The 10,720-nt window shown below is 41.6% G+C and overlaps 1 non-coding gene across 1 annotated transcript; it reads left to right on the top strand.

Moving 5' to 3' along the window:
- Positions 1-991: 991 nt before the first annotated feature.
- On the top strand, positions 992-1,081 carry TRNAY-GUA. The gene is given in 2 exon segments: positions 992-1,028; positions 1,046-1,081. It is a non-coding gene; the product is annotated as a tRNA-Tyr (tRNA).
- Positions 1,082-10,720: the final 9,639 nt, after the last annotated feature.

The following is a 10,720-nucleotide window of genomic DNA, read 5'->3' as shown; positions in this document are numbered from 1 at the left end:
CCACAGTTTGTTATGAGGCAAGGATAGTGAAAAGTGGAAAAGTGGAGGGTCAGTGAAAGGTGGACTGACACTGTACTTAATGTAGATGGAGAGGATGATGCAGGAAGGATCTAGAAATCGTATTCATAGAGACTCTCAATTTTACTTCTCATGTTCATCTCTCCACTCTCCACCTTCTTCCATAAATCAGCATAACTTTGACCAGCTTGAAGAAACAGTTGCCATGAGCAGCAGATGGATCAGGATATGAGGATGGGCAGATGAAGGCACAGAAGCCATAGCTGGCCACAACATGCACAAGCCTTGACCAAGTGTTGACCAGGAAGGAGCGTGCTCCCTGCCTGGCATCCTTTCTCTCTCACTTGCCCACAAGCCTCATAGTGGCAAAAGCAGGCCATGGTTAAGCCAGTAAGAAGAGGGGTCAGTCTTGCCTTGAAGAAAGCAAATCCTCGGTGATTTGGAGTTCTGGGATGCCTACAAGATCCATAGCTTCATAGATATGTGAAAACTGGACAGTGAACAAAGAAGATGGGAGAAGAATCGCTCTGTCTTGAAAGAAATGCAGCCAGCTGCTGCTTAGCAGCAAGGATGGGGAAACTTCATTTCACATGCTTTGGACATGTTACCAGGAAGAAGTTAGTGCTTGAAGAAGGGTATCATGCTCAGTAAGTAGAAGGTCAGCAAAGAGAGGAAGATCCTCAAAAAGATAAAAGGACCCATTGACTGCAGCATGGGTTTAAACATAACAGAGGTTATGAGGATGGAGCAGAATTTCTGTCTGTTGTACAACAGGGTCCCTGCAAAGACCAAACACCAGCAGAAACTGAGTGCAGATATTCTGATCAGACTGGAAAGATGACTCTGTGGTGACTGTGCTGGCTTTGAAAGGTGGATTCCAACGAAATTAAAAATCTAGGAATCAAAGCAGTGGTCAGGCTGCGTGGCTTCCACCTTTCTTGAAAGGAATTTGCCCAGCCTAGTTGCCATGCATCCTTCGATAGCTCAGCTGGTAGAGTGGAGGACTGTAGACAGGTTACTTGTGGGTATCCTTAGGTTGCTGGTTCAACTCCAGCTTGAAGGAGTTGCTTGATGTTTTTACACAAACCACAGTATATGCCTGGGCTCATTTCTTCTCTGCATGCCATCCTTCCTTCCACATAGCAGTTCATCCTCCCAACTAGTTCTGGTAAAAAAACAGGCCAGCCTTTTTGGACTAGGAAGTGTGCTGTCAGTCCCACAGAACACATCTGATCATTCTTCCTATTCTCTAAATGTCCCCATGTAAGAACCATGAATTTTTATTGTGATTCTAATACAGTACTCATTCAGCACTTAATTGTGCTTGTGCAAAACTTGTGCATAGACCAAGAAGCAGTTCTGTGAACCAAATAAGGGGAAATTGCATGGTTTAAAATAAAGAAAATATGTGTTAGAGTTGTATCTTTTCTTCATATATACTTCATCTGTTTGCTGAGCAAGTCATTCTAGAAGCTGGATTAAATGAAGAATGTAGCATCAGAATTGGAGAAAGACTCATCAACAATATGCAGATGACACACCTAACCTGCAAAAGGTTAAGAATTAAAACACATGCTGCAGAAAGTAAAAAATAGTCTTCAATATGGATTACATCTGAACATCAAGAAAATAAAGTTCCTCACCACTGGGCCAATAAGTAACATTATTATAGATGGATAAAAGATTGAAGTTAATTTCATTTTAATTGAATTTATAATCAACACCTACGGTAAAAGCTGTCAAGAAATCAAAAGACAAGTTACATTGAGAAAATAAGCTACCAAGATCTTTCCAAAGTGCTGTTGTTGTTGTTATGTGCCATCGAGTCGCTTGCGACTCACAGCGACCCTATGTACAACATCCTTAAACTCTGCTCTGTCCTGTGCCAATCGCACCGTCTCCGACACACCCATCCCGATTACCCCAGTCACTGAATCAATCCACCTCTTAGGGGGCCTTCCCCTTCTGCGCTGTCCCTCCACCCTACCGAGCATGATGTCCCTCTCCAAGAACCTGTCCCTTCTTGCAACATGTCCAAAGTATGTTAGACGGAGCCTTAGAATCCTTGCCTCCAAGGAGCAGCCCGGTTTGATCCTTTCTAGGATGAATCTGTTTGTTTTCCTAGCACTCCATGGTACCCTCAATACTCTTCTCCAGCACCACAGCTCAAAGGCATCAATTCTCCTTCTATCCTCCTTAGTCATTGTACAACTCTCTGATGCATAACAAGTGATAGCAAAGATCATGGCCTGTATCAGACGCACCTGAGTTTGCAAAGAGACACCATTGCTCTTCAGTACTTTGGAGAGGTCCCTAACAGCAGACTTTCCCATGGCAATACGTCTTCTAATTTCCTGGCTGCTGGTGCCGAGAGTGTTAACAGTGGAGCCAAGCAAACTGAAGCTGTGAACAATCTTAGTCTCTTCACCATCCATCCTGATGCTGCCAACTGGCCCAGTGGTGAGAACCTTTGTCTTCTTGACATTGAGCCTCAATCCATATTGTAGGCTGCAGTCCTTGACCCTCTGCAGCAAGCGCTTCAGGACCTCCTCAGTTTCAGCAAGCAGGGTTGTATCATCTGCAAAAAGTGTTGTATCATCTCCAAAGTGCTAGAAAACAAAAAATTTGAAAGCCACAAAGTGCTGAAGAACAAAGATGTCAGTTTAAATCTAAGGTGCACCTGATCCAAGCCATGATATTTTCAGTTGCTTCTTATGCATCTGAATGCGGGAAATTAATATAAATGACAGGAAAAGAATTTATTCCTTTGAATTGTGGCGTTAGAAAAAGTACTGGCTATCCCATAGACTGCCAAAAGACACACAGGTTTCTCTTGGAGAGCGGTTTTCTCCTTAGAGAAACTGAGATAGTGAAACTTTGTCATATATCTGGGCATGTTGTCAGGAGGGCCAGTTCTTGGGAAAAGATACTATGCTAGGAAAAATAGAGGGATCACGGAAGGAGAGAAAGACCCTTAACAAGATGTAGTGATACAGTGACGATAACAATAAATTGATACAGTGATTATAATAATGTAAAAAGAGCAAGGACCCTCTACAACCAGGAGAGGATAAAATTGATGAATGGGACCTGCTAAGAATCAAATTCCTATGCACATCCAAAAACTTCTCTAACAGGGTAAAAACGGAAGCCACAGAGTGGGGAAAAATGTTTGGTAATGACATGTCAGATAAGGAACTGATATCTAGAATTTATAAACCACAACAAGATAAAGGTAAACAACCAAATGGAAAAATGGGCACAGGATATGAACAGACACTTCACCAAAGAAAGATGACATTCAGATGGCGAACACATGAAGAAATGTTCAAAATTCCTAGCTTTAAGAGAGATGCAAATCAAAATAACTATGAGATATCATCTCACCCCAATATAAGAATAGCAAAATTTAATAGAACAGCAAACAACAAATGCTGGTGAGGTTGTGGAGAAACTGGAACCCTTATTCACTGTTTGTGGGAGTGTAAAATGGTGCAACCACTATGGAAGGCTCTATGGTGCTTTCTCAAAAAAGTTGGAAATAGAAATAACATTTGACCCAGCAATTCCACTACTGGGAATATACCCCAAATAAACCATAACTGTCACCCAGGTAGATATATGCACACCCATGTTTATTGTGGCTTTGTTCACAATAGCAAAGAGTTGGAAACAACCCAAGTGCCCATCAACAAACGAATGAATAGAGAAATTGTGGTATAGTCACACAATGGAATATTATGCTGCATTGAAAAAACAAGGAATTAATGAAATATTATTCAAAATGGGTGACTGTGGAGGACATTATGCTGAGTGAAATATATCAGTTACAAAAGGACAAATACTGCACAATGCCACTATTATAAAACAGGACTGACATTGGGATTTGGGGGGAGACTGAGAAAGATGGGATAAATTATGTATACTACATTGAAACAGATAAGGGAGAGAACTGTAAAAGGTATATATAAACTAGGTATTATTGCCATGACAGGAGTCCAGAACAAATTCTTTTACTTTTCAAAAAGGGTGAACTGGGGGAGGAGGGTGGGCAGAGAAAAAAGTGCAGCAATGAATTAATGGAAATCCAAAGTCTCTGTAAACTTTCACTAAAATTAATAATAAATTAAAAAAAAAGAAGGGGAAAAAAAAGAGCAAGGTCCACCTGGGGATAGGCATATCTGACCTTGACCAACTTCACAAAAGGGAACCGTGTCTGTCAGCAATATCAACAACACAAAACTCGTTCTCATAAGGTCAGAGATGCCCCCTACACTCTTGTATCTCTTTCTATTCATCCCAATATGAATGCTTCACTGGGTCCAAAATCCATTGTAATAGCTCACAGACAACACAAAACTATTAGCAGAATGCAATTGCTCAGTCAGGACAGCGTTTGGAATGTGCTCACAGCTACCTCAGGCTTCAGCTTTGTAGCATTAGGCTCTTGTTGTGTGCCGTTGAGTCAGAACCCACCCATAGCTGACCCTCCAGTGGGTTTTCAGAGGCAGCTATTTGCACAGGAGGAGATCGCCCATCCTTATTTCATGAAGCATCTGGTGTTTTTGAACTGCATGCCTTCCAGATTACAGCACAGCTTCTTACCACTAGGATACAAGAGTCCTGCCAATTATGGCTCTCATCCGACCCTACTCCCATAGATTTCCAACAATATATTGGAAGCAAAATATTCTTAGCAATGGTTCTGTGGCATAGCAGTCCCAAGTGCAGTTCCGTCTCATGTCAGATCTCCGGTTCTCTGCTGGTAGCTGTGATGGCTGCTTTTCCCATAGCCCTAGTGTGTCTAGCACAAGAATCTCTGTCCCTGAAGGACACACTGCATTCTCTTGCTTCTTCTTTGCTGGAGGTGAGATTTCTCAGATTCTACTGCTGAACTGCTCAGTTTAATGGCAATACTAACCAATACCCTTGTGGCTAGGTTAACACACCCTATATGCATGTCCCTACCCACTCACATGATTATGAATGCAATACCACTCTTCCTCTGTTTTTCATTCCCTGCACAGTATTACCACATAATTATCTGATTCCAAGTGGCCTAATTTGGTCCATGTCATCTCACTAATACCTAGTATATTGACATTCATATGTTTCATTTCATTTTTAACAATTTCCAGTTTTTCAGCATTCAAGTTACATTTATTCCATGTTATTATTGTTTTTCCTCATTTCAACTGACTTCCAATTTGGCCTCACCACTACACTACTATAATTATTCTCTTTCTTTAGTGTTCATAAGGTTTTTAAAGGCCTGTTATTAAGGAAGTAGATGGTCCATCCTGATTCCCAATCTGTCTTGGTCGGCGAGCTCCACCAAAACCTGTCCACCATGGGTAACCCTTATGGCTTTGCACTTATCAAGCTGAGAGAACTAAAAAACAAATATAAGCCTCATGCGATAACATTGGAAGATGCTATGGGCAATATACTGAATGACTCAGAAAGCATAAAAGGAAGGTTGAGGAATACATAGAATCACTGTACTAGAAAGGATTGATTGACACTGAAAAATTTCAGGAAATACTATATGAACAGGAGCCAGTGGTAATGAAAGAGGAATTGGAAGAAGCATTGAAGGCACTGGCAAAAAAATAAGTCCCCAGGAATCTATGGGATACCAATTGTTTCAGTTAACAGGTGCAGCCTTTGATGCACTTACCAGTCTATGTGAGGGAATTTGGGGGACAGCTGTCTGGCTAATGGATTGATTGTAAGAGGTTTGTATTTGTTCCCATTCCCAAGAAAAAAGATCCAATAAAATGTGGAAACTATAAAACAATCATTAATACCACCTGGAAGCAGAAACTGCTGAAGATCATTGAAAATAAGCTGGAATAGTACATAGAGAACATCTAGGAGTTCATCAAGTAGGATTTAGAAGAGGCCAATGGCACCAGGGATATCACTACTGACGACAGATGTATCCTGGCTGAAAGGAAAGAATATCAGAAGAACTCCTATTTGTGCTTTATTGACTATGTGAAGGCATCTGACTGTGTGGATCATAACAAGTTGTGGCTAACATTTAGAAGAATGGGAATTCCAGAGCTCTTGATTGTGCTCATGCATAACCTGTACCTGGACCAGGCAGCTGTGTGTGAACAGAGCAGGGGAACACTGCATGGTTTGGAATTGGGAAGGGAGTGGGCCAGGGTTGTATTCTATGTACCTATTCTATATCTGTATGTTATTGTTGTTGTTATTGTTATGTGCCGTTGAGTCGCTTGTGACTCATAGCAACCCTATATACATGAGCCCTAAACCCTGCTCTATCCCGAGCCAACCTCATTGTCTCCGATATTGTCCCAATCATTGAATCGACCCATTTCTTCAAAGGTTTCCTTCTCCTGCACTGTCGCTCCTCTCTCCCAACCATGATGTCCCTCTCCAAGGACTGGTACCTCCTTGCAACATGCCCTAAGTATGTCAGACAAAGCTTCAGAATCCAGGACAAAACTTTTTGTTCTCTGAGCAGTTCATGGTATATTCAACACTCTTCTACAGCACCACAGTTCAAAGGCATCAATTCTCTTTCTATCCTCCCTAGTCATTGTCCAGCTCTCCAATGCATAGCACGTAATTGCGAAGACTATAGCCCGGATCATGCACACCTTAGTCTCCAGCATGACGTCGTTGCTCTTCAGTAGTCTGGAGAGGTCTCTAACAGCTGACTTTCCCAATGTAATTAATCTTCTGATTTCCTGGCTCCTGGTATGCTGAGTTAATTATCCAAGAGGCTGGACTCTATGAGGAGACGTGTGGCATCAGGATTGGAGGGAGACTCATCAATAACCTGTGCTACACAGATGACACAACCTTGCTTGCTGAAAGTGAAGAGGACTTGAAGCACTTGTTGCAGAAGATCAAGGTGTGCAGCCTTTGGTATGGATTGTGTCTCAATGTCAGGGAAACAAAGATTCTTACCACTGGACTGATAGGCAGCATCATGATGGATGATGTGGAGATTGAAACTGTCAACAGCTTCATCTTACTTGGACCCACAATTAACACATTTGGTACCAGCAGTCAGAAAGTAAGGAGATGTATTGCACTGGGGAAATCTGCAGCTAGGGACCTCTCCAAATTATCGAGGAGTAATGATGTCAGTTTGAGGACTAAGGTGCATCTGATTCAGGCCATAGTTTTTCCAGTTACTTGCTATGCATCTGAAAGCTGGACAATGAATAAAAATGACAGGAAAAGAATTGATGCCTTTGAGCTGTGGTGTTGGAGAAGAGCACTGAACATCCCATGGATGGTCAAGAGAACAAACATATATCTTGGAAAGGGTGCAGTTGAAGTGCTCTTTGGAAGCAAGAATGATGAGGCTTTGCTTCACATATTTTGGGCATGTTGCTAGAAGGTGCTAATCCTTGGAGAGGGACATGATGTTGGAAAGGATGGAGGCTCAGCAAAGGAGAGGAAGACCCTCAACCAAGTGGATTGACATGGACACTGCTGCAATGGGCTCTTGTGTGTCAGGAAGTGTGAGGATGGCACAGAATAGAACAGGATTCAGATTTTTTGTTCATTGGGTCACTGTGAGTCATACTCAATTCAACGACACCTAACTGTTGTTACAACCCATCCACATGACAAAGTAATAGTCCATGGCAAGGGAAATAATTGTGAACAACAAACCCTTAGCATCATACAGTGAGTGATATGATTATTAATACTAACAGAAAATATTTATCCCCATTTGTCAACAGATCAGCCACCCTGAGAAATTCCATCTGTATGCAGATTCTGCATTAGCACTGAAGCTCCCATGCAGCCTCTACGCTTTATTGATTCCTCTTCCCTAAGAGTTTACACAGTCACACAGCAGAGCCCTTTGAAATTGTGCTTGAGTGTGTTCAATTGACCTGAGCCACTGTGCTCAGTGATCCAATTCAAATGGAATAGAAAGTCACAAGAGGAAACTTTCCTGCACAGCTGAAATCCTCTTGACAGTTAGTCACGTGGGGAGAAGCGGGTGAGAGATGTCAGCACTCGGTTGATATGAAGTCACTTCAATATGGCTGGCCAAGGCATGAGGAGAGCAATCTGTGAACAAAATAAAACTGGTGAGTTTTGAAAGCTTGAGAGCATCCTGGACACCTATGGTTTCTGTCCCCACCTCCTCATGCTGGTTACCTTGAGGAAGCATCAGCTTCTTTCTTTCAAATAATTCAGGATCTACCAGGTGGGCAGATGATAGCACAGAAGCCTCCAATGGTCACAGAAGCCACTAGGTTTGAAAAGGCCTGTATCACAGGCAATCTGCCTGGCGCTGTATTCATTCTCCTTCACTAGCCAGCAAGTCTTATTGTGGAAAACAGAGTCCACATTAGTCAAAGTGGATAGGAGGGAAGAGCTACCCAGGCAAGGTTCAGTAGGTGGTGCTAGTTTGAGGAGTCTTGGTAATGTACGGTTGATCCTAGGCTGCTAACCACAGGTCAGTGAACCCACTAGACACTCCACAGAACAGTGATGTAGCTGGCAGTCAGCTTCCATATAGATCACAGCTAGGAAATCCTAAGGAGACAGTTCTACTCTATCTTACAGAATCATTATGAATTAGAATTGACTAGAAAGCAATGGGTCTGGTTTTTGCTTTACAAGAATGATGTGGTTTGCAGCCACCAGTCCAGTGGCTGTTCTATTGTTGTTGTTACGTGCTATTGAGTCAACTATGACTCATAGCAACCCTAGGAACAATGGCTCTGAACTTCACCCTATCCTGAGCCAACCTTACTATCTGAACACTGACTTCATTGCCACAGTCACTGAGTCAATCTTTCTCATCCAGGGTCTTCTTCTGTGCCATCCCTTTACCCCTCTAAACAAGATGTCCCTCTTCAAAGTCTTGTTCCTCCTGGTAACATGCCCAAAGTATGTGAGATGAAGCTTCAAAATCCTTGCCTCCATGGAACAAACTAGTTTCACCCACTCGAGGGTGTCACTTCTCTTGACAGTCCAGGACCACAACTCAAGGACAATTGATGGTTTTACTTAAGAGTACTGAATATACCATGGACTGCTAGGTGAATAAACAGACTTGTTCCGCAGAGGGTGAAACCAGACTGCTCCTTGGAGGCAAGAACTCTGACATATTTTGGTTATGTTAAAAGAAAAGACTAGGCTGGTCCGATGGTAGTGGGTTATCAGAAACTATTAACATTAGTGCAACTAAAGTTGGTATACAACCCCCCACTGCTGAATTTGACTGGCTTAAAAAAAAAAAAAAAGAAGAGACTAGTCCTTGGAGAGGAACATCATGCTTGGGAGGTTGGAGGGACAGCACAAGAAAGGAAGACCGTTGGTGAGATGGATTGATTGACTCAGTGACTGAGATAATGGAGGTAGGTGTGGGGGAGATAATGAGGTTGGCTCAGGATAGAACAGGGTTTGGAGCGATTGTATATAGTGTCGCGAGCTGCAAGCGACTCAACGACACATAACAATAATGACTGCTTTATCCTGGGATCCTGATATTTGGACCAATGTCAGTTCTCTCTGTGGGGCTTTCTTACTAGTAAAAAACTTATAAATGAAGTTATGAAGTTTTTATACTTTTAAATAATGGAATTAATTATCAACCAAGCTCTTTCTCCCTTTCTTCTATCCTTGCACTCAGGCTAGTAAATCCACTGACTCAGAGCAATCCTCTTTCATGTTTCATGTTTGATTCAGGCTGTGAATTTTTAAGTGGAGTGAATGCTCATCTCCCAGGGAGTGCCTAGTGGATTTGACCTCTTAACCTTTTGGTTAGCAATCCCACACATTATGCACTTAGTCACAAGACTCAGGCTAAAACCAGTTACGAAGAATGTGGTAAAAAACTAGAAAAATGACCCATGATGTAAGACTTCCCAATCAGCAGTGGTTAAAAGGATTAAGTAAAAATATATAACCTTTGCCTATAATCCTTTTGGATTCACCTTTTGTCTTCCAGTCTGTTATTTTACACAGATCAAAATACCTTGGACATTTTGAAGTAAAGATATTTAGGTATTAACGTCAAAACCACTGAGCACATTACAGAGAAACACTTCCTAAAATAGAGAACAGTGAAGCTTTGGAGACTGACCTGCTTGTGGTGGCAACGAGTAAGTGTGAGTCAGCCTTTACAAGATCAAAAGCCATCCCTTTTTTTATAAGGAAGAGCAGCGTCTGAGAATCATCCCTGGGATCAAAGCATAAAAGACAAGCTGTTTCTTTTTAAGCAGAAAGATGTAGCAGTTTGCTTCCATCACAACCTTGGAAGACCTATTGTGCATTTCTATTGTCTCTTATAGGACTGATTCCGTGGCATGGGTTTTTTGGTTTTATTTATTTTTTTATTAGATCCATTCCTTCTTTTTCCTATTGTTGCCACTCAAGAATCTAATGCACAAAAAGAGCAATTACATTCCTGTCTCTGTGCCCTTCCTGTAACATAAACCCATCCTCAATGGGAAGGTAACATTTTCCCAGAAGTTCAATATTCTTTTTACAGGTGCCCTTTCTGCAAATATGTATATAATTTTTTAAATAGAAAATTAAAAATCCAAACATAGCAAGTGTAGGTAGATTAATGTTAAACTCTACCATTTGAAGGGCAAAGAGAAGTTTTTATAAGCACCCAGAGGAGATGACAAATTACTTACAAATAACACTTAACAATATAACTGATTTCTCAAGAGTAATCATGAAA

The sequence above is a fragment of the Elephantulus edwardii genome, unplaced genomic scaffold, assembly GCF_000299155.1.
Source record: "Elephantulus edwardii isolate Elephantulus edwardi_28Jun2011 unplaced genomic scaffold, EleEdw1.0 scaffold00026, whole genome shotgun sequence".
Taxonomy (NCBI): Eukaryota; Metazoa; Chordata; class Mammalia; order Macroscelidea; family Macroscelididae; genus Elephantulus; species Elephantulus edwardii.
The sequence above is the reverse complement of the archived record's forward strand: the minus strand, read 5'-3'. Positions and strand labels throughout refer to the sequence as shown.